This window comes from Tamandua tetradactyla, chromosome 8 (genome assembly GCF_023851605.1).
Source record: "Tamandua tetradactyla isolate mTamTet1 chromosome 8, mTamTet1.pri, whole genome shotgun sequence".
Taxonomy (NCBI): Eukaryota; Metazoa; Chordata; class Mammalia; order Pilosa; family Myrmecophagidae; genus Tamandua; species Tamandua tetradactyla.
The window spans coordinates 25,041,234-25,066,984 of NC_135334.1; the positions used below are offsets into that span (position 1 = coordinate 25,041,234).

General features: G+C 38.7%; 1 long non-coding RNA gene across 1 annotated transcript; it reads right to left on the minus strand.

The window, feature by feature from the left end:
- Window positions 1–1,636: 1,636 nt before the first annotated feature.
- On the minus strand, window positions 1,637–25,751 carry LOC143644196 (uncharacterized). The gene is made up of 3 exons (XR_013156547.1): window positions 25,667–25,751; window positions 12,480–12,536; window positions 1,637–1,875 (listed from the first exon to the last, which is right to left on the minus strand). It is a non-coding gene; the product is annotated as an uncharacterized LOC143644196 (long non-coding RNA).

The following is a 25,751-nucleotide window of genomic DNA, read 5'->3' on the forward strand; positions in this document are numbered from 1 at the left end:
AGACCAATGGAAAAGAAGAGAGCCCAGAAAAGACCCATGCATAGATGGGCATTGATTTTTGACATTGCAGAATAGCAAGGCTAAGACAATCTTTTCAAAAAATGGCATTGAAACTCTCAGCAGTTCAAATGAAAAAATAAATACATAAAGCTTTACCTTTACACCGCAGAATGTACAAAAATCACCTAAAAATGAAAGGCAACATCCTAAAGCTTCTATATAATAAATAACATAAGACACAATCTCTATGACCCTGGGAGAAGAAAATGATCCTATAAAAGAACAAAATAGTTCTGGTTGTTGTTAAAGGGAAAAAAAAAAAACTGCACCTGGCAATGTTAAAGAAGCAAATAAGACTTTATTCATGGGGCAGAGAGAGTAGAACTCAACTCGTGGAAATAAAGGACAGCAAGCTTCTCCAGGGCTGGGAGTGGAAGGGAAAGCCTTGGGAGGCATAAGGGGGGTTGCTCACTGAGGTGGGTGAGGGGTTTACTGAGGTTGCGTTAAGAACTTTTCGGTCCAGAATGCTTTCCTTTGTGGCAATTTGGCCGCCCAGAGCCAGTAAGAGCCCAGAGCCAGTAAGAGCCGGGAGAGAGGAGGAAGGAAATGAGGTACTGCCTTTTAGGGGTGAGAGGGAGAGGGGTGGAGGAGGTTGGCGATTAGACTGACATTTAAAATAGTGAGGTTCTGAAGTTGTCTTTTTTTTGAAATTCTTCATTCCCTGTTTTTGTTTGTTTGTTTGTTGTTGTTTCTGCGAAATTAGTTTCAAGGTAGTTCAGATGGAGGAGGAAGCAGGTAAGGGCGCAAGAGAAGTGAGGCTGGCAGCTTGGTCAAGAGGGAGAAAAACAGTGTGGGTCACCTTGAAAGAAGAGATTGATAAATTGGGCTACATTAAGATCAGAAACATCTACTCATCAAGAGACACCGTTCAGAGAGGAGAGACAGACACAGACAGAGTCACAAAAGTCATTTGCAATCCATATAATCTGATAAAGAACCATATCCACAAAACAGAAAAACCTTTTACAAGACAGACAATCCAGTGGAGAAATGGGACAGAGAAGGTCTTCATAAAAGTATATTTCAATAACCAGTGAACATATGAAAATGCTCTCAACCTTATATTAATCATGTGATGGAAACTAAAACCATAGTGAAATACTACTACACACCCATCAGAATAGCTAAAATTAACAAGATTGGCAATAACAAGTACTGGCCAGGATATGAAGCTGCTCAAACTCTCAAACATTACTGGTGGGACTATGCATTGGTTCAATCACTTGGAAAAGAGTTTTGTATTAGCTACTAAAAATAAACTTTTACACATATTCTATGGCCCAGCAGTTTCAATCCCGGGTCTTTATATCCAGGAGAAACATACATATATGCATCAACAACAAAAAAACATGTATAAGGATGTTCATGACAACTTTATTCATAATAACCCAAAACTGGGAGCAATTCAAATTCTGCCAAAAGTAGGACGGATAAATGAATGTGTTGCATTTGTACAATGGAACATCATGCAGCAATGAAAATAAACAACAGCAACACGCAATAATATGGATGAATCACATATACAATATTGATCAAAATAAGTCAAACACAAAATAATACATATTGTTTGATTCCATTTCAATGAAGTCCAAAAATAAGTGTGACTAATTGTAGTCGGTTGAATTTTATCCCCCATCCCCCACAAAACATTTTCTTGGTCTCAGGCTGTAAGCCCACAGTTACTGGGACCTTGTGAAGATGTTTTAATAAGGGTGAGTCTTCCAGGGTTCCTGGAGTCCTTCATAAGCAGAAGAAATTCAGGGTTAGGGAGAAAAAAGCCACGGGAGCAGACGGAAGTTTGAAGTCAACAGGAACCTGGAAAAGAAGGGAGAGGACATCATCCTGTGATTAGAAAGCAAAGGAAAAAGGACTCCTGGCCAGCCAGCACCAGAGTGTCCCCGCTTTCAGAGAGAAAGCAAGACTCCTAGCCTCTGAAACTGGGAGACAGTGAATTCCCATTGTTTAACCCACCTCATGGTGTGGTATGTGTCTTAGCAGCCGGGAAACTGAGGCGGGGGAGGGATGGAACAGCGGCTAGGAGGGGGGACAAGGAGGGGCTTCCAGGTTGCTAGAAGTGTTTCATTTCCCAGTCTGGGCAATGGTTTCACAGGTGTTTGCTTTATGATAATTTACAGAGCTACATATAGTTTTACGTTTTGTGCATATTTCTGTATGAGTGTTATACTTCATTAAAAAATGTTTTTAAATAAAAATGAGGGTAAATGTCCATTCTCAACTAGGAATAGTTTAAGCACTGGGCTACTAGGCAGTTTGGGAAGGAAAGGTCAGTAGGACTATGTGAGGATAGGATGAATTGTAAAAAATACTGGGTTACTTCAAATAGCAAATTCCCAGAAAATGAAACTCCTTTGTACAAAGTCAGCACTCAGCCTCCTTTTATTTATCTATTTTTTTTTCAGTCTTCATAAATCATGCAAAGCAGGCTGCCTGTCTTGGCAATTCCATACTAAAATTACTCCACGCGCAGACACGTGTCCTCCCCCACTTGGAGGTAAACACGTCTCTGCCAAGGCAGAACTGTACAGTTTGTAGGGCATGTCTCTTGTTGCCAGCTTCTTCGGATAGCGTTGGTGCTTGCAGTCAGGGTCCTGGAAGGAGGTGAATGCTAGGGACCTGTCGTTTAGCAGTCCCTGGCCCTGTGAATGGCTGTTTAACATCTCTGAGCCTCAGTTTCTTCTTATCAACAATGGGGAGAAAATAAATCTTGCCTCCCAGAGTCAGGAGTAAAGCAACACAGAATTCACACACACACACACACACACACACACACACACACACACTCCTCAAACCTCAATGTGTTGTATACCTGGAACCGATTACCCTCTCCTCCCAGACAACCCCCATGTCAGGTGTTAATATCATCCTGTCCTTTTAACCTCCCTCCTTCTATCATACTAGGAAAGCATCTGATATCAGTAATTCATATTCCAAGGATGGATTGATTATTCCCCGACTGGCGCTCAGCCAGGTGTTGGCGTTTTATGCCTTTTATCCCTAATTGTGGCATGAAAGACTGTTCCCTTGTTGAAAGAATTTGAGACACCAGCAAGAACGTGGAGAGTTCCGGGGGCAGGGAGAGGAGGCGCGCTTGAAATCACATTGGCAGATTCTGCTGTTCTGAAGGTGAATCCGATTTAGTCCTTTGAAAGTGCCTTTTATTTTGCTGGGGATACAGTGTAGTAGTTTTCAGAGGACTGCCCCCCAACCCCCAACCCCCATCCCCTCCCGAAGTGGCCCTTGCTTCCCTGGATTGGTTAGGGGGCCAGGCAAACTCCCTCTGAGGCGGTTGAAATCCCAAGCCATGCATTGTAGAAGATTCATCTCTCAGATAGCAGTTTGACAAAGAAAGGGGTCAGTCTGCAGCCCCATCCTCCCACCCGCCCCCTAGAGTTCAAGGTCAGGTCTGCTCCCTTCTCCAGTTCTCCTGACCTTGAGCTGATCCCTGCTGCCCCAGCCCGGTCCCCAGATGCCATGATGCCTTTCACCTCCACTTCCTTTCACTTCTAAAGACTGTTTGTGCCTGTACCCCCTCATCTGGCATCCCAGCGCTCATCCCTCAGCCTTATTTCTTATTTCTGAGTCAGGCTATAAAGCTTCAAAAAACTCAGAAATAAGTTTCTGTAATGTTTCTTCTTGGTTAACAAAGACATTGCTCATCCGAATATGCTTTTTAAAAATGTAAGTTGAGAAAAATACAAGAATATCCGAAGAGAACCAGCAGGACGAATGGATGCAAATTGTGAAAACCACAAAGATATCTGAGAGAAGCAAACAGTCTGACTCAAAAACCCAGCTAGGGTGGAGAGAGGGGGAACTCCTAAGATCTTATCTAGACCAACAAAAAGTGCCTGAAGACATGACTTTGATAAATAGGCCGTGGGCTGAAACTAAGGTAAAACAGAATCGCTAAAATGGGATTCAGGGTGGCTGTGTGTGTGAGGGGTGGGGCACCGTTTTGACTCAGGACTAAAATGACTGAGCTACCTAGGGAAGGAGCTGACGCACAAACGTGAGAGCCTGGTTTCTGAGATAAGGCCACGCCCCTGAATGTGGTCCACCTGGATGCAGCCGACCCGGAAAGAACCTCTCAGTACAGTAACTTCCTTCTGCACTGGGGGTTGGCAAGGAAGACGGGAGCCTGCAGCCTCAAGGGCTGGGGCCAACAGGGAGGGGAAGTCTCATGCTCCGGCAGTAGATGAAAACCACTGAGAAAATATACAGCGAGCTTTCCACTCTGTTGTTGGGGGAAGGTGATAGCTGAAATAATGCAAATCTGTGCCTAATCTCTTCACCCCAGTAAGCATCCCTGGAAATTAGCCTTTCCTAGGTCCTCCTCCCTCTCGCAGACCTTCTTCCCCACTGAAATTACACCTGACCCCTCAGGCCCCACCTTCAGGTTCAGACCTCCGTGCGTTCCCTCCCCTTGAGGATACAGGAATTAGAGGCTGCTCTCTCAATTCATCATGTCGGAAGGAAATGGCTCCTAGCTGCATTCACACTAAAATTTGAAAATGGGGAAGAAAAAGAGAGCAGAGAGGGAGAAAAAAAAAGGTAGCTAAATTAGCAATGTTCACTCAGCGTGATTTTGCTTTAATCCAGGCCTGTGAATTTGACAGGGCTCAGAATAAAGGAAAGCAGATGTGTCCATCACACCAGCAGATACATTACTACTAATCCCTGACAAAACGGGAAAAACACATCACGCCTGTGTCCTCACACTGTTTCCGTCTTAATCCGCCTCTAATTGCGTTGGGCATGCCGCTTGCACACACCTCTGTCCTCTGGGAGGCAGTGCCCCGCGCCCCTCGGGCCTCCCGATCCGCCCTGGAAACGGCCAGCGGCAAAGTGGCTCTTTTTTGCGCGAGCGCGTGCTTACAGCAGGGAGGGGATCTGCAGAAGCGCGCCTCGCCTCGGAGAGGAGGAAGATGCAGGGAGCTAGGTAGAAGGACTCCGCCATACATCAAAGGTGGGGTGATGGTGTGCTCTGACACTTACTAGCTGGGTAGGATTAAATGAGATAATTTATGTGCAAGAACCAAGAATCTAACTCGACGCATCATAAGCTTAGTAAACGCTACCTTCTCTCAACAGTAGCCATCATTTACAGCCTGCCTGCTCTGTGCCATGTACGTTTTGCAATTAGAAAGTATTTCTAATGATACTTACTAGATGTTTTTTTAAAAAGTCCAGCAGCACAGAAATTCATAATTGAAGAAGTAAGGGTTCCCTGTTTTTTGTACTACCCCCACGAATAGCACTCCTCGTTGACCATCATTGTTAAAAGCTGATATGTGTGTGTGTGTGTACATGTGTGTTCATGCAATTGAAATATTACACATACTATTCTGCAGCTTTTAGAAAATTTAATATGCTGTTAATTTCTTTCTAAGCCAGTACACATAAATCTACTTCTAATGCATAGTATCTCATTGGATCATGTATCATAATTTGTCATTTTTAATTATAGAATTGGACTGTAAAGGGTTTGAATTTTGCTGGCACGTACTGAAGTATGCAAAAAAATAGTGACTTCCTTAATTTTCATAACTCTAATTTTATTTCGGCTCCTCATTTTGTCTAATGACAGAAAGCGTCAGCTTGTCACTTTGGGGTTTGCTCTGTCATTTGACGTTAAAGCTCAGTCAACTGGGAATTTCTTCCTTGGGGACCCATTTGCTAAAGTAGCATTTACATTCTGGAGACTCCCGTGGCAAGAGGCATTATAAGGCCTTTAGTCTGCAGCAGACTTCTGAACTACGGGACCCTCCGAAATGAGCCTCATCTCCCTGGGTGTTGACTGTGGACCTTTCGCCCACCCCTGTCGCTGAGGTCTCCACAGGCCTGTCCCGCTTCCTGCTGGTCTGGCTGTCAGCCCCTGCTCTCCCCTGCTGGCTGGGGCCTCAGGAGACACAGCGGCTCTCAGGCCCTCTCCCAGGCCCGGCCCAGTCCTGCTGCCATCGCCAGTCTCCTTGCCTGAATGGAAGTCCTGCTTGGGGCAGGTTCTGTCTTCTCAGAGATGCCTCCCAAGCCCAGAGGAGGTTTCTGCTGTTTACTCACCCCTCCAGGCGTAGTCTCCGGTGGAGCAGAGCTGTGTGAAGCTCACAACACCAGCTCCCTCCTGCTCTCCACGCTGCTGTTTTTTGGGGCTGCAGGAAGACCCAGAGCCCATCATAGGCCCTCTCTGAACTTCCCACTGAAAACTGCCCAACCAGTTCCCCCTTCCCTAGTTACTACTATGCCTTTAAATAATAAACTCAAAAATATTTTGAAAAAAAAATATTTTGATTGATCACATTTAAACAGTATCTATTACTCACCTTCTAATACGAAAGATAAGAAATGCATCACGTTTAAACCACCCCCATCACCTTTCCGCCTGTTTTTTGGCTAGATAGTGTTTTTTTCTTTCTGGCTGCCTTTGTAACTAAATAATATTATAAATCTCTCCTTTTTTATTTATTAGACATATGAAAGATGAGGATAATTCACTTACTCTTCCTTCTACTTTTTCTTCTCCCTCCACTTCACAAACGTTGTTAATTATATTATTATTTTTACATCAAGGTAACAATTACTATTCTGTAGTAAAACTTCATTTTTTATGCGATTATTTTATTTATTCTTTTATTAAATAGGTTGATTATAAAATTGAAAATAAGTAAATCATACAATACAATGAATTTATAAACATTATTTTAATAGAACCAAGTAAGATGACTGGGCCTGCAAAATAGGAAATATAATCATTAATTGATAGAAGTTCTTTATATATTCAGAATAGGAGTCTTCTGCTGGATATATGTATTTCAAATAACCCTCTTTCAACCTATGGCTTGTCTTTTCACTCTTTCAATGTTGTCTTTTGGTGAAAAGTTCTTAATTTTAATGAAGTTGAATATATTAATTTTTTCTTTTGAAGATTTATGTTTTTCGTATTCTGTTAAAAAAAAAATCTTTGGCTCCGGGTCCTGATGGAGAAAACTTGACTTTGGGTCGTGAACATATTCTTTATCTTTCCCCAAAGCTTGATTGTTTTCACTTCTACATTTAGGTCTGTAAATCATCACAAATTAGGTTTTGTATACATTGTGAGGTAAGGGTCAAGATTTATTTTTCTTTCTATGTGGATACCCAATTGGCCCAGCACCAGTCATTAAAAAGACCATTTTCTTCCCCATCTGAATTGTGGTGGAGGCTTTGTTATATAAATCAGATTACCAAATATGTCATACATGTGGGAATGGTTCTCCATTCTGGATTCTATTCCATTGATCTATTTATCTATATCTAGATCTAGATATATATGTAAATGCCGCATTGACTACTACACATTTATAGTAAGTCTTGATATCTAATAGTGTAAGTTCTTCAGTTTTTTTTTCCAATGTTGCATTGGATACGTTAGGTCCATATAAATTTTAGTATCAGCTTGTTGATTCCTACTGAAAAAAAATTGAAAACCTAGGGTTGCCCTGCATCTGTAGGTCAATTTGGACAGAACTGATAGCGTAACAATATTGATTCTTCCAGTCAATGGACATGTTATATTCTTCCATCTATTTAGAGCTACTTAAATTTCTCTTGGTAGCATGTTGTACATTTCAGTTTAGAGGGCTTCTACATCTTTCATTGGCTTTATATCTAGGTATTTGTTGTTTTTATGATGTTATCACAAGTATTTTTTATGTTTTATTTTCCACTTATTTTGCTAATGCATAGAAATGCAATTGAGTTTTGGGTATATACCTTGCATCCAACGAACTTGTTTAATTCATTTATTATATCTAATACTTTCTTTACAGATTCTTTGGGATTTGCTACTCACACAAAAATGTCATCAGTGAATAATGACAGGCTTATTTCTTCTTTTCCAATACTAATAGCTTTCATGCCTTATGGAAATAGATAGGGCCTCCACTACGATGTTAAATAAAAGCAGTGATTTGAATATCATTGTCTTTTCCCTAAATCAAGGGAAATTGTTTAACATTTCATCATTAAGGATGATGATAACTGTAGGTGCTTTGTAAATAATCCTTATTAGATTAAATTCCTTTCTATTACTGTCCCTTGTTGAGAGGTGATTTTATGGTGTGTATATCATGAATGGTACTGAGTATTATCAAATATTTTTATCTGCTATTATCTAAATGACCATATGAATTTTTTCTCTTTTTCTGAAGTGAGGTAATTTACATAGATTAATTTTGAATTTTAAACCAACTTTGCAGTCCTGGAATAAATTCCACTCACTCGTAGTATGTTATCATTTTCATATATTAATGGGGTTTATTGCCTATTTCTTTTTGGGTATTTGCTTCTGTGTTCTTGGTGTATAACTTTCCTTTCATGCAATGTCCTTGTCTGATTTTTGTATAAAAGTTACTAAAAAAATTAGAAGGGAAGTTTTCTCTTTTTCCCTATTGTCTGGAAAAGTTATGTAGTATTGGTCTTATTTTTCATTAACTGTTGAATAGCATTCCCTAGTGAAGGCATCTAGGTCTGGAGATTTCTCTGTACAAAGGTTTTCAATTACTGATTCAATTTCTTTAATAATTAAAACAATATTTATATTCCCCATTTCTTCTTATGTCTGTTTTGATAAGTTGTGTTTTTCAAGGAATTTGTCCATTTCATCTTAATTCTGCATAGTACTGTCATAAAAATGTTCATGATACCCCCTCATTATCATTTAAATGTTTCTGGGAGTATAATGACATTCTTTTTTTTATTCCTGATAGTGGTAATTTGGGTTTACTCTTTTTTGCTTTGTTAATATTTGCTGCGGCTTTATCAATTTTTCAAAGACTCAACTTTTTGGCTTTGTTGACTTTCTCTTTTTATGTCATTTTGTGTTGTGTTTTTTAAATTTCATTGACTCCTGTTCTTAAATGTATTATTTCATTTATTTTCCTGGAGTTTACTGTTATGCTTTTTTCCTAATTATTAAATTGGAAGCTTAGATACTTGATTTTTAAGTTTTCTGATTTTATACAATGCATTTAGAGCTATGAATATTCTTTGAAGTTCTATATGATGGTTAGGTTTATGTGTCAACTTAGCCAGATAATGTCGCCAAGTTGTTCAGTCAAGCAAGCACTGGCCAGTTACTACCAAGGATATTTCATGGATTTAAATCATCAGTAAGCTGATCTTACCTATAATTGATTACATCTACAGTCCGCTAAGGAGAGTGTCTTCAGCAATGAGAGATGTTTTATCCAATCAGTTGAAGGTTTTAAAGGAGAAGTCAGAAGAGAGAATCTTTCTCCCTACATTTCAGCAGCCAGCCTCTCCTGGGGAATCCATCAAAGACTTTCATCGAAATTGCCAGCTTGCGGCATGCCTTGCGGAATTTGGACTTGTGCATTCCCACAGTTGCATGAATAACTTTTATAAAATCTCATATTAACAGGTACCTCTAGTTGGTTCTGTGTCCCTAGAGAACCCTGACTAATATTCACTACTTTAGCTACATCGCACAAATTTTGATATATCATATTTATTTTTATTCAGTTCAAAATATTTTCCAATTTCCATTGTGATTTTTTAAAAAGAAATTGCTTAATTTTCAAGCATTTAGAAGTTTTGTTGTTATATATTTGTTGTTGATTTCTATTTGAATTCTCCAGTAGTTAGAGAATATACACTTATGCTCTCAACCCTTTGATTTGTTAAGACTTGCATTTAATCCCAAGGATATGGTCTATTTTTATTAAATGTCTCCAGTTGCTGGATAGTATGTTCTGTACTGTCACTTAGGTCATGTTTGGCTAATTATGTTTATCAAATCTTCTATATAACTTTAGGATAATCCACCTTTTCTATGAGTTATTGAGAGAGTTGTGTTAAACCTCTCACTATGATTTTCATACATTTATCTGTCCTTCTATTCTATCAACTTTTGCTTAATTTTGAAACTGTTATTAAATTCATACAAATTAAGGAATATTTTATATTACTGTTAAATTGAACTCTTTATTATTAAAAAATGGGCTTCTTTATCTTTTATAATATTTCTTGCCCTGAAGCACTTTACTTGGTAATATAGCTACACCAACCTTCTTTGGGTTTGAGTTTATGTAGTACACCGTTTTCTACTTTTTTATTGAAAATTGCAATGGTTTTTAATAGAGGTTATCATTTGCAGCTTACAGTTGAGATTTATTTGTTTATCTGGTCTGACAAACTTTGTCCATTAATTATAATATTTAAATGATTTACATTTGCTTTTAATTCTTACCTTTTTCTTGCTCTTTTTAATTAATCACATACATGTACTATTTCAATTTTCTCCTCTTTTTGCTTTTTTTAATTGTACTTGCTTTTATTGTTCTTTACTGGCTAAACTGGAAATTACAGTACTTATCCTTGATTTACTGCAGTGTATTTAAATTAATTCTTATACCACTTCACAAACAATGAAGGAAACTTAACAATTTAACCCCAATGAGTCTCATTCATGCTCTTTGTGCTATTGAACTATAGTTTACTTTTATATATATTTTAAATCTGAGAAGATATTTTAATTGCTGTAGTTTTTTAAAAGTCAATAGTCATTTATATTTACCCACTTATTTATACTTTCTAGTGTTATTTCTACCTTATATTTTGGACTTTCATTTGGATTATTTTCCTTCAATCTTTTATTTTATTTTTTCAGTATTTATTATAGTACATATCTACTGGAAATTAATTCTTTCAGTGTTTTTTCATTAAAACATCTTTATTTTGCCTATATTTTTGAAGGAATTTTAAACAGAATATAGAGTTCTAAGTTGTTCAGACAAAGTAGATTTCAGAGCAAGGAATTTTATAATGATAGAAGAGTCAATTTACCAAAAGTCATTACAACCCTTAATGTGCATGCACTTAATAAAAGAGTTTCAAAACTTAGAAAGCAAAAATTGACAGAACTGAAAAGGAAAATAGACAAATTCACTATAATAGTTGGAGACTGTAACCCTCATACCTCCATAGTTGATAGCAAAATACCTAGAGAACATAAGCATATAGAAAACATAAAAAAACTGTATCAACCAATTTGACATCATTGATCTTTACAAACACCGTAAAGCAATATGCACATTTATTTGACTGCATGTGAAACATTTACCAGGCTATACCCTATGCCAGTCATAAAACCATTCTCAGTAAATACAAAAGGATCAAAAACATACAGAGTATGTTCACTTACAAAACAAAATTCATTTAGAAATCAATAACATGACATTAATCAAGACATAGCACTTCAGATAAAGTAAGATTTGCAAGGGTAATTAGAAAATGTAATGCACTGAATGACAATGAAAACACAGATGTCAATATTAGTGAGATGTAACAAAAGTGATGCTAGATGAATAGATAAGAAATTGTGGTATGTCCATACAAAGGAATGCTACTCAGCAATGAAAAGGAACAAACTTCTAATACAAACAACATGTGTGATCTCAAAAATGTTATGCCAAGCAAAAGAAGCCAGACAGAAAAGGATAGAAACTACATAATTCCATTTAATATGAAATTTAAGAACAGGTAAAACTGATCTACATTCATGAAACATTTCAGCGGTTGCCTGGAACCAGAGAGCCTGCAGAAGACATTGCCTGCAAAGAGTCACAAAGGAAATTTGGGAGTAATGGAAAGTATCTGCAATAAAATATCAGAGTGGGAAACATTTGTCAAGACTCATAGAACCCTACAATTAAAATGAGTTGTAGGGCAGTGCAACGGTGGCTCAGTAGCAGAATTCTGACCTGCCATGCCAGCGACCTGGGTTCGATTCCCAAAGCCTGCCCATGTAAAAAAAAAAAAGACAATGAGTTGTAAAAAACGTCTTATTGCCTTTAGATTACACTTAAATAAAATCATTTTAAAAATTTAAAAAATCAAAATTAAAGAATCCTGGAAGATCCTTTTTGTCCTGGAGAGGCTTGGTTTTAGGATTAGTTTAGGCAGGTTTACTTAAGTTTTGTGCTACTCCTAGTATATAGCTAAGACTCCTAATGTTTGTTTAGGATACTTACCATAAGTCTTTGGATATTTACATAAGTCTTGACTGAAATCCTACAGGGTTCATCAAGATATCCACGTTTCACTATGTCAGAATTCCAAACTTTGTCTCCACAACCTGACAGCCTTGTTCTTCCAGGGTCTCTCCTTGTGCAAGCATAGTTTAGGTATGGTCCAACAGATACGGAAATATTATTTAGACTTTTGGGACTTTTCTTTAGCTCCTTCCTTGCCTGAAACCCAACTCCTCAATTTCCAGCTCTGTTTGCAGCCTTAAACTCTGGTTTATGTCTCCTCTGCCCACAAAGATCAGGACTCTCTGCTTGGGATCTCCGTACCTCAGTTTGGGAAATCAGGGAGAAAGCAAGTCTAAGTGTGGGGCTTACCTCATGTGCATTTCCTCTTCCCTGGATTGTATCTCTGTTCTGGTTGCTCTCCAATGTCTGCAAACAAAAGATTGTATAGATTTTTATCCAGCTTTTACATTTGTTTATGGCTAGGAATACAAGCCCAACACCAGCAACTTCACCATGATTAGAACAATAAATCCAGGTATGAGGTTTTTGAAATTTATTTTGCTCACATTTAAGGAATAGGCAGAACCAACCACAGAATAGAGATGATTAAGGGAACAGAAAATAAGAATAAGTTTTATCAGAAAAGGAACAATCAGAAAACGAAAGAGAAGAGAAATTGGAAATATAGACATTATTGCTGGTGTATGAGTTTCTTCAGCCTGGGAAATGTTCTAACATTATTCTTTGATTCTTCTCTTCCATTCACACTTGTTCCTTACAGGTACAGTTTCTGTGCTACCCTGATTTTACTCCTGAGGATCACTGAAACAGAGCTAAGAGTAGCTAAGAGTTGGGCAATAGTTGTCCAAAGCAATGATGAGAAGAAACAAGAACAGAACCTTTGCAGCTATTTTTGTATTTTACCTGCCTACAGCCTCACTTGACTCTATATCTTGATGTTTCCTTTTGTAATGCTTCTAGGTTGATTGACGTTGGGTAGAAGAAAGTATAAGGAATCCAGATACTTGGTCTACTTTAGCATCTTGGTTAGCCCAGAGCTGCTGCTCCTACTACTGCTTCTCCTCTCCTTCTTTCTCTTTAGTAAAAACGAAGGAGCGGGTTGATGTTTATTAATGCTGCTCATGACATTTTAATTTTGGGTTTGCAGTTGCAGACACTTCTTTTTATAAAGAAGCTGAGGGATTAAAGAACAATCATGCATGAAATATAGGATTATAATGCTGTGCTACCATCACCACCATCCATCCCTACTCCAGCATCTTCCCACATGTGGAAGCCAGTTGCTACCCCCCTGAGTTCTGAGTACATCTACATCAGCATACAGCCCTCCCAGATCCATGCACATGCGCACATGCACCGCCACCAAGACCCCCAACTCTGGGAAAGCACAGACCCTGCACATCCAGGCCACAACCACCCCCAGCCCAAGCAGATACATCTCTGGCCTGCTGTCCCTGAGCTCTGCACACACACACACCAGGGTCCCACCCCATATCCTCCACACTAGGCACCCATGTATCTGTGCATGGACCTCTTGACTCCTGCACCCCAACCCCCAGCCCCACACACCCTTGCCCCACCTCCCAGCACAAGTGCCCTGCTCCCACATGTGGCAGGTGCTCACATGTGAAAAACGACCCCTGCACACATGTACACCCCTGCCCCAACCCCCCCACATGTGCCACCTACCCAGCATCAGCCACCTCGAGCCAGGCCCCGCAACCTGTGTCCTGACACTACACATTCACACATTTGCATCCTGGGCCCCCTGGACCCCTCCCCATGCACAAGGACACACCTGTGCCCTGCTTTCTCTGTGTCCTGATCTCTGTGCCACCTACCCCACACCCTGAAACCCACTTACTTTCACGTTCCATGCACCCACCCACATCCTGCCTGAGCTCCAGTCCCATTGCATCCACTTAGCACCCCCTTCTGCCCCTTGCCGCGCCATACCTTTGTGTCCCCCATGCCGCCCTCTGCTCCTGTGCTCCAAGGCCTGTCTGAGCTGCACCCTACACCACGACCACTACACTGCACCTCCATAATGCTGCACCCCACATCCCTAGCTCACAGGTACCAGTGTAGCATCCCCGACCTGTGCCTATACCTGTACTGCAATCCATCACCTCACTGTTGTGCCCTGCATCCTGATCCACATCCATTCCACAAATACAAAGCTAGACTACTGAAGAAAATCAACTTACAAAGTAACCCTATCAAGATATTTACATGCCTTCAAGGCAACAGAAGACCACTAAGCATATCAAGATTCAGACAGATACAGTCCAGTCTAATAACCAAATAAAAACACCGGAGGCGACACAGAATTTGGAGCAACTAATCAAAGATGTTTATATAACCCTACTAAGTAAAATCAGTGGGATGGCTAATGACATAAAGGAGTTCAAGAAGACACTAGATGAGCATAAAGAGGAGTTTGAGGGACTAAATAGAAAAATAGAAGATATCACAGAGATTAAAGATGCTGTAGACGAAATAAAAAATATACTAGAGACACACAACGGCAGATTTGAAGAGACAGAAGAAAGAATAAGCAAACTAAAGGGCAGGGCAACTGATTTCAAACACACAAAAGAATAAATGGCAAAAAAGATGGAAAATTTTGAACTGAATCTCAGGAAAATGATGGACGAAACAAAGGACACAAATGTAAGAATCATTGGTGTCCCAGAAGAAGAGTAAAAGGCTAGGAAGATAAGTTGAGGACATAATGGGGTAAAATTCCTTAACACTTATAAAGGACATAAATATGCAAATCAAAGAAGGCCAATGAACTCCAAATAGAATAAATCCAAATAGGCCTTCTCCAAGACACGTACTAATTAGTCTGTCAAATGTTGATGAGAAGCAGAAAATCCTAAAAGTGATAAGAGAAAAACAATCTACTACATTCAAGGAGAACCACATAAAATTGAGTTCAGAATATTCAACTGGGACTATGGTAGCGAGTAGGCAATGATATGACATATTTAAGATCCCAAAAGAGAAAGACATCAAGCCAAGAATTCTGAACCCAGCAAATTGTCCTTCAAAACTGAGAGAGAGGTTAAAATTTTTAGACAAACAGAAGCTGAAAGAATTTGTCAACAAGAGACCAGCCCTACAAGAAATATTAAAGGGAGTTCTCCCAGCCAAAAGAAGAAGAAGAAGGAGGAGGAGGTCTGGAGGTGGGCACAGGATTGAAGAGCACCAGTAAGGGTGCTACGGTGGCTTGGGTGCGGAGTTCTCACCTGCCATACCTGAGACCTATGTTTGATTCCCAGTGCCTGCCCAACCAAAAAAAAAAGACACATCTGGGCCACATCTGCCCCTAGCCCACACAGAATGGATTAAGAATTATAATCCAGTTATATGCTGCTTACATGGGACTCATCTTAGACACAAGGCTAAAAAGAGATTGAAAGTGAAAAGATGGGAGAAGATGTTCTACACAAGCTGTAACAAAAAGGAAATAGGATGGGTGGGCCACGGTGGCTCAGCAGGCAGGGTTCTCACCTGCCATGCTGGAGACCAGGTTTCGATTCTCAATGCCTGTCCATGCAAAAAAAAACAGGATATTAATATCAGACAAAATAGACCTTACATGTAAAGACATCATAAGAGACAAAGAAGGACACTATATATTAATTAAAAGGACAATTCAGCAAGAAGATAGAAGAATCATAAATGTTTATGTTACCATTCAAGGAGCTCCAAGGAGACAAACATTGGCAAAACTGAAGAGAGCAATAGACGTTTCAACAATAATGGTAAGAGACTTCATTACACCACTCTTCTCTATAGATAGAGCAACCAGACAGAGAATCAGTATGAAAATAGAGAACTTAAACAATTTTATAAATAGAGAACTTAAACAATAAATTTTAGGAACTAGACCTAATAGACATATATAGGTTGTTACACCTCAAAGCACCAAGATATGTATTCTTCTCTAGTGCTCATGGAACATTCTCCAGGACAGATCATATGCTGGGACACAAAACAGGTCTTAATAAATTTAAAAACATTGAAATTATTCAAAGCACTTTCTCTGACCACAATGGGATGAAGTTGGAAATCAATAACCACCAAAGAACAAGAACTTTCACAAATATATGGAGATTAAACAGCACACTCTTAAACAACCAGTGGGTCAAAGAAGAAACTGCTAGAGAAATCAGTAGCTAGCTGGAGATGAATGAAAATGAAAATACAACATATCAGAACTTATGAGATGCAGCAAAGGCTATGTTGAGAGGGAAATGTATTGCCCTAAATGCCTATATTAAAAAAGAAGAAAGAGTAAAAATTGAGGACGTAAGAGCTCACCTGGAGGAATTTCAGCAAACTAACCCCAAAGCAAATAAAAAAAGAGAAATAACAAAGATCAAAGCAGAGTTAAATGAATAGAGAAGAAAAGAACAATAAAAAGAATCAATGAAACCAAAAGTTGGTTCCTTGAGAAAATCAATAAAATTGATGGGCCAGTAGTAAGGCTGACATAGGAAAAATGGGAGAGGATGCAAATAAATTTGAAATAGAGGGGAGTTGTTACCACAAACCCTGAAGAAATTTTTTAAAAATCATAAGAGGAACAACTATATGCAAACAAGCTAGATAACTTTGATGAAATGGATAAATTCCTGGAAACACAGGAACAGCTACACTGACTCAAGAAGAAATAGAAGATCTCAGCAAACTAATTGCAAGTAAGGAGATTCAGTCAGTCATCAAAAATCTTCCTACAAAAAAAAAAAGCCCAGGACCAGATGGCTTCACAGGGGAATTTTATCAAACATTCCAAAACGAACACCAATCCTACTCAAACTTTTCCAAAAAATTGAGGAAAAGGGAACACTACCTAAATCATTTATGAAGCTAACAGCACTTTAAAGCCAAGCCTGGGTAGAGATGCTATAAGAAAGGAAAACTACAAGCCAATCTCCCTAATGAACATAAATGGAAAAATTCTCAACAAAATATTAGCAAATCAAATCCAACAACACATTAAAAGAATTATACACCACAGCTAAGTGGGATTTATATCAGGAATTAAAGGATGATTCAACACAAGAAAATCAATTAATGTAATATACTACATTAACAAAAAAAAGAGGGGTAGTCACTTGATCATCTCGATTGATACTGGAAAAGCATTCAACAAAATTCAACATTCTTTTCTGATAAAAACACTCGAAAAGATTGGAATTGAAGGTAGCTTCTTCAATATGATGAAGGGTATATATGAAAAACCCATAGCCAACATGTTTTCAGAGAGAGACTTAAGGTCTTTCCCCTAAGATCAGGAACAAGACAAGGGTGTCCACTGTCACCACTATTCAGGATTGTACTAAAAGTTTTAGCTAGAGCAATCATGCAGGAAAAAGAAATAAAAGGCATCCAAATGGAAAAGAAAAAGTAAAACTTTCATTATTTGCAGATGGCATGATACTATACTTGGAAAATCCTGAGAAATCTACGACAAAGTTACTTGAGCTAATAAATTCATCAGGGTGGCAAGATATAAAATTAATGTGCAAAAATTAGTAATCTTTCTATACATAAGCAATGACCCAACTGAGGAATCAATTGAGGGAAAAAATCCATTCAAAATAGCAACTAAAAGAATCAAGTATCTAGGAATGAGCTTAACTAAGGACGTAAAGGACACAGAAAACTACATAACATTGCTAAAAGAAATCAAAGGAGATCTAAAAAAGTGGAAAGACATTCCCTGCTCATGGATAGAAAGGTTAAATATAGTTAAAATGTGAATTCTACTCAAATTGATCTACAGATTCAATGCAGTACCAATCAGGATTTCAACAATCTACTTTGAAGATTTGGAAAAGTTAGTTACCAAATTCATCTGGAAGGGAAAGAGACCGAGAATAGCTAAAAGCATATTTAAAAAGAAGAATGAGGTGGGAGGATTAACACTTCCTGATTGTAAAATTTACTGTAAAGCCACAGTGGTCCAAACAGCATGGTACTGACACAAAGATAGAAGAATTTTCCAATAGAATTGAATCAAGAGCACAGAAATAGACCACCAAGTGGTCTTCAACAAGTTGACCACTGAAATTGAACAAATCTACTGAACTTGAACAAAACAGTTTTTTCAATATATAAGCATGGGAGAACTGTATATCAATAGCCAAAATAATGAAAGATGACCCCTGTCATACACCCCACACAAAAATTAACTCAAAGTGGATCAAATACTTAAATATAAGAGCCAGTACCATAAAGCTCCTAGAAGAAAACATAGAGAAACATCTTCAAGACCTAATAATAGGAGGTAGCTTCCTAAACTTTACATCCAAAGCACAGGCAACAAAAGAAAAAAATAGATAAATGGGAACTCCTCAAAATCAGATGCTTTTGTGCCTCAAAAGACTTTGTCAAAAAGGTGAAGAAGCAGCCAACTCAATGGGAGAAAGTATTTGGAAATCACACCTTGGAAAAAAGTTTGATATCTTATAAACATAAAGAAATCATACAAATCAACAACCGAAGAACAAACAACCCATTTATAAAATGGGCTAAAGATATGAACAGGCATTTTTCTGAAGGGCAAATACAGATGGCAAAAAAAAGCACATGAAGAGATGATCATTCTCCTTAGCTATAAGGGAAATGCAAATCAAGACTACGATGAGAAACCTATAAGAATGGCTGCTATTAAACAAACAGGAACTTACAAATGTTGGAGAGGATGTGGAGAAACTGGGACACTCATGCATTGCTGGTGGGAATGTATAATGGTGCAGCCACTATGGAAGACAGTTTGGCGTTTCCTTAGGAAACTGAATATCAAGTTGCCCTATGACCCAGCAATCCACCCAGTATATAATCAGAAGAACTGAAAGCAGTGACACAAACAGATACTTGCACATCTATGTTCACATCAGCATTATTCACAAATCACCAAAAGATAGAAACAATACAAGTGTCCATCAACAGACGAGTGGATTAACAAAATGTGGTATATATATATGGCAGAATATTATGCAGCTATAAGATGAAATGACATCCTGAAGCACATGACAGGATGGATGAGCCTTGAGGACATAATTCTGAGTGGAATAAGCCAGACAAAAAAGGATACATACTGTACAATTTCACTTTTATGACCATGATAAGGATAAAATCAGAGGCTTATAATACAGAATATAGGGGACCCAAAAATACACGGAAGCTAGATTTCGGTGAACAGTTAGCTAATGAGGTTGAACTCAAATGCAAGGGAATAGATAGAAGAGAAGGTGGTTCACTACGGGGTCTATAAGTAATATTACTATACTGAAGGTGAACATGGTGGAAAGGGGTTCTATAGACCCATGTGTCCCACCAATTAACCCTACAAATGTAAATAAATTCTTTCATGAACTACTTAAAGGTATGACTCTTGTACAAAGAGTGCATAAGTTTGAGGTTTCGGGGGGAAACTGCTATGGCATGGGATATGTTTAACAGGAAAACTTCAACAGTACCACAGCAACACCAGGGGTAAATAATGGGGGAAGGGACAAGAATTAAGGGGAATTTTGGATTTCCTATTTGGTGAGGGTGTGTTTATTGGTTATCTTTCTCTTGGGAACAGTGAAATTATCTAAAATTGAGAGTACTGATGGACTGTTGACTTTGGACATTGTACATGATGCCCAATGAACGGAGGTGGCTGAAGGATGCACTGACTGAGAAGTAGATTGGCGAACAATGGTGTATTCCTATGATCAAATATTGTGCTGTTACGAAAAGGAATGAAGTTGTGAAGCATGCAACATTGTGAATGAACCTGTGGGACATTTGGTGAGGCAAAATAAGCCAGAAACAAAAGAGCAATTATTGTATGATCTCATTTAAGAAATGCTTATAAGAAAACCAGAGTCTAGATTGTAAGCTGTTATAACAATCCCATTTAACCCAGAGTGATAACTATTATTGCTGGATTTTGAAAAGCTGTTTTATATATGTATAACCATAATATTCTACCATATGTATATACCACAAAGCCAATCAGGTCGGGATTAAGGTAATTCAGAATACATGGGTAAGGAAGACAGTGGCTATATTTTAGAACCTCATCTACTGTTTGAGACCAAAGGATGAAAAGTTTATTTTGTCCAGAACTTAAATTTTCTGTAGCACATAATCTAACTCGACCTGTATGGATAGATTATTTCAACAATCCAAACACAGGGTGCCCAAAAGAATGAGGAACTTTAATCTTCTATAGCTTAATGTAATGCCTGGATACATCCCAGAGTATATTAAGCAGATAATCAAAAAGTATTGGCACTTCCGGAGAAGATGGCGGCTTAGTAAGACGCGCGGGTCTTAGTTCCTCCTCCAGAAAAGCAACTAAAGAAACAGAAACAATACAAAACAGCTCCCGGAGTCACGACAGAGACCAAAAAGACAGCGTACCCCATTCTGGAACAGCTGAATGGGCAGGGAGAATCTGCTGCGGTGAGATACTCAAGGGGCGCGCGTTTTCCCGGCCAGGGCGGCTGGCGACTGGGGTCCCCTCCACGCACGTGGCTCCCCGGTCTGACTGGGAATGTTGGATAGCGGGGCCCTCCCGTCACGCTTGGCGTTTCGGGTCAGCTGGGCAATTAGGACCGGCACTCTCCCAAGCCGCGACGGCCAGCGACCCCCGCCTCCACGCGCGGTTTCCCGGGCCGACTGCCGTGCAGACAGACGAGCGCCACGAGCGCCACCTACTGGGCAGGAAAAGAAAAACAGAGCCCAGAGATTTCACAGAAAAAGCTTTCAACCAGCTGGGTCCCACACCCAGGGAAATCTGATCAAATGCCCAGACACCAGCAGAAAATAATGGATGACGCTCGGAAAATTGAAGATATGGCCCAGTCAAAGGAACAAACCAATAGTTCAAACGAGATACAGGAGCTGAGACAACTAATGCTGAATATACGAACAGAAATGGAAGAACTCTTCAAAAACCAAATCAATAAATTGAGGGAGGACATGAAGAAGATATGGGCTGAACAAAAAGAAGGAATAGAAAATCTGAAAAAACAAATCACAGAACTTATGGGAGTGAAGGACAAAGAAGAAAAAATGGAAAAAACAATGGATACCTACAATGGTAGATCTAAAGAGACAGAAGCTACAATTAGTGAACTGGAGGATGGAACATCTGAATTCCAAAAAGAAACAGAAACTATAGGGAAAAGAATGGAAAAACTTGAGCAGGGGATCAGGGAACTGAATGACAATATGAAGCGCACAAATATACGTGTTGTGGGTGTCCCAGAAGGAGAAGAGAAGGGAAAAGGAGGAGAAAAACTAATGGAAGAAATTATCACTGAAAATTTCCCAACTCTTATGAAAGACCTAAATTTGCAGATCCAAGAAGTGCAGCGCACCCCAAAGAGAATAGACCCAAATAGGCGTTCTCCAAGACACTTACTAGTTAGAATGTCAGAGGTCAAAGAGAAAGAGAGGATCTTGAAAGCAGCAAGAGAAAAACAATCCGTCACATACAAGGGAAACCCAATAAGACTATGTGTAGATTTCTCAGCAGAAACCATGGAAGCTAGAAGACAGTGGGATGATATATTTAAATTACTAAAAGAGAAAAACTGCCAACCAAGACTCCTATATCCAGCAAAATTGTCCTTCAAAAATGAAAGAGAAATTAAAACATTTATAGACAAAAAGTCACTGAGAGAATTTGTGACCAAGAGACCAGCTCTGCAAGAAATACTAAAGGGAGCACTAAAGTCAGATACGAAAAGACAGAAAAGAGAGGTGTGGAGTAAAGTGTAGAAAGAAGGAAAATCAGATATGATATATAGAATACAAAAGCCAAAATGGTAGAGGAAAATATTATCCAAACAGTAATAATACTAAAAGTTAATGGACTGAATTTCCCAATCAAAAGACATAGACTGGCAGAATGGATTACGACCCAGCAATACCACTGCTAGGTATCTACTCAAAGGACTTAAGGGCAAAGACACAGACGGACATTTGCACACCAGTGTTTATAGCAGCATTATCTACAATTGCAAAGAGATGGAAACAGCCAAGATGTTCATCAACAGACGAGTGGCTAAACAAACTGTGGCGTATACCTACGATGGAATATTATGCAGCTTTAAGACAGACTAAACTTATGAAGCATGTAGTAACATGGATGGACCTAGAGAACATTATGCTGAGTGAGTCTAGCCCAAAACTAAAGGACAAATACTGTAAGGTCCCACTGATATGAACCGGCATTCGAGAATCAGCTTGGAATATATCATTGGTAACAGAGACCAGCAGGAGTTAGAAACAGGGTAAGATAATGGGTGATTGGAGCTGAAGGGATACAGACTATGCAACAGGACTAGATACAAAACTCAAAAATGGACAGCACAATAATACCTAAGTGTAATGTAACTAGGTTGGAACACTGAATGAAGCTGCACCTGAAATATGGTTTTTTGTTTGTGTGTTTGTATCTTTTGTTTTTGTTTTTTCTTTTTCCTTTTTATATATATATATATTTTATTAGTATTATTATTTTAATTCTCTTTTCTATATTAACATTCTATATCTTTTTCTGCTGTTTTGCTAGTTCTTTTCCTAAAGCGATGCAAATGTACTAAGAAATGATGATCATACATCTATGTGATGATACTAAGAATTACTGAGTGCATTTGTAGAATGGAATGATTTCTAAATGTTGTGTTAATTTCTTTTCTTTTTTTTGATTAATAAAAAAATTAAAAAAAAAAAAAAAAAAAGTATTGGCAAAGTCCCTTGTGGGATGGGAGAAAATATACGGAACTACTAAACTTTACCACTGGGGAAACCCCTGATACTGTGCCAAACATTCAAGACACCCAAATCAGTAGGCCTAATCCTTGATCTTGAGGCTCACTCTTATGAAGCTTATGTATATAGCAGAGAAGCTTGGCCTACCTATAACCTAAGAGTTACTCTGGAGGACCTCTTTTGTTGCTCACATATGATCTCTCTCTCTCTCTCTCTCTAAGTCCAACTCTGCAAGTGAAATCTTTGCCTTCCCCACTGCATGGGACATGACATCCAGAGGTGAAATTCTCCCTGGTAGCATGGGAGATGACTCCCAGTGATGAGTCTGGCTCTGGTACCATAAGATCAACATGCCATCCTGACCAAGAGGGGGAAAAGAAGTGTAACAAATAAGGTATCAGAGGCTGAGAGAGTTCAAATAGAGTCGAGAGGCTACTCTGGAGGTCACTCTTAGGCAAACTTCTGTTAAACATTGCTACTTACCATAACTTGCTAACCCCCAACCAAAAACCATTCCAGCCAATCCTAAAGAACACCTACGGTGTTATATAAGATTCTACAAAGATTTTACACACAAGGGTAACATTCCAGAAACTGATAACCTCCAGATGGGTCCCTGGACCAAATAAGTCCTTAAATGCAGAGGGACCAGCCTTTCCAGAACATCAACTAGTTCCATCCACCTATCAATATATTAGACAGCCACTTTCAACATGAAAAAGGTAGAATGGGCATAGCCCAAATGCCCCTAAAGAGGGGGACAAAAATCACAGGTGATGGTGGAGTTATGCAGAGGAGGTAGGGTTTAACAAATGAGTATGATTGCTGAATCATTATATTGATATTTCTTTAAGTCTCCAGTATCTTAGAGCAGCTGGAAGTAAAAACTTAAAATGGTGGGATTGTAACCCATACCAAATGCTGAACCTTATTCTAGAACTAATTGTTAATGTGTGCATTGAAATTTTTTGCTCTTTTGATATGTTATTTTTTGCAAAAAAAGAAAAAAAAATTCTTCTAGCCTCAGTGTTTCAGAATAGCTAAAAGGAAAAAATCTGAAATAGTGGAGTAGTAACCCATAACAAACTCTGAAATCTGTTCTATATCTACTTGTTGAAGTGTACTTTGAAAGTCGTTGCTTTTTCTTTCTTTTCCTTGTATATATGTTATATTTTAACAATAAAAATATTTTGTTTTGTTTTTTTAAAAAAAGCTGATTGCTGACTCTAATGCACTAGATTTTGTTTGACAGCCGGATGAGCTGAGTTCTGTGGTGTTGGGCTTGGGCTGGCATTGTAAGCAACCAGTACCACAAGGAGTGTGAGAAATAGCTTCAAGCTTAGAATAGTTTAGAATGTGGTTCCGGATTTGCAAAGTCAATGGAAAAATATCGTCACTAAATGCACATGGCCTAGAATTTGCATCCAGTTTGCTGTGTTTCAGGGGTGGGAAGTATTTGGTTTACCTCTCTACACCAAAGTCCACTCAACTATACAATGGAGATAGAGGGATTTGGAGTGTGGGAAGTTTAAACAATATGTTTCTTGATTCCTTGTGTCTTGGGGCATAAATCAGATTATAGGGTCAAAATACTTTTAGATCTTTACAAGTTGTTGTGAACAGTTCTCATTTTGATGTCTATCAAGCAACTTCTTTATTATTTTATGAGAAATCTCTCATTTTACTGTGCTTAGTCTCATTGTGAGGCTGGACTCTACCTCCCTCTCATGAGGGAAGCCAAAAGTGCCCAATTTCCCTCTTTCCTTTCCTTTGCAGCCACAGCACAGGCAGGTAAAGAAGCACAGTGAATCAAAGGCTCCTGTTCTGAACTTTTACATTTGAAGTGGCAACAAGATGATGGAGTAGTTAGAAATCTGTCATAGAGTCAGTGGAGCTTGCAGCAGTAGTGAAATAGGGATGATTGCAGCATCCTGGCCAGACTTTTTTCCCTACAGCATGGTTATGTACTTCCTTCTTTTAGGCCCGTTATAGGAATCTTGTTCCCATTTGTTATCTAGGACTGGTCTTCTTATTTGCTTCTGACATTTCTGATAGCCTTCTAATAAAACAGCACTTTGCTAAAATAGGGAAACTTAGTTTCTGTTACTTGCAAACAAAAATGTACCAACTGATAGAGAACTCATGTTCATATTGAGAGGCAGCACAACACACTCTGGAGCCAGGCTTGCTGGGTTTGAACCCCCAGCTTTGCCACTTAGAAGCTCTGCAGACTAGCCTCTATGTGTATCAGTTCCTCGTTTTTAAGTGTGGATAACAATACTGCCATTCTCATTGAACTATTCTAATGATTAAAGAGTTAATATAATATATGAAGACTGTACAGAGCAGTGCCTTGTAGGCACATTGTAATTAATAGCTCACCAATAAAATAAGGAAAAGCTGAGATTGGTTATACAGCCCAAATAAGGCAGAGAGTAATGAACGCTTCATTATTATTTCAGGATAGAAATCTGTCGTTTATGGCACATAGTAGCAAGAGTTAATTAAATTATTACCTTTGGTCATCTGAAATGAAGTGCCCACTGAGGGCAAAGCTTGAGAGACTCACTGCCAATTAAAGGACCACAGGATAAGATAGCTACTTATGTCAGCATTAGATAATTTTTAAAAAAGAAAATGCACAAACTTCTAAATTGTCAGGCTTTTTTATGAGCAGTATGAAAGGCTCTCTTTTCTGCTGCATTTTTAGGTTTGAGATAACTGAAAAACAAACTTACCAGAGGTTTTTCTTTCCCTGCAGATTGCCAAATTATGACATCTGTTGAATTAATAGACTTGTAATATCTCTTTTCTTGGGCCACT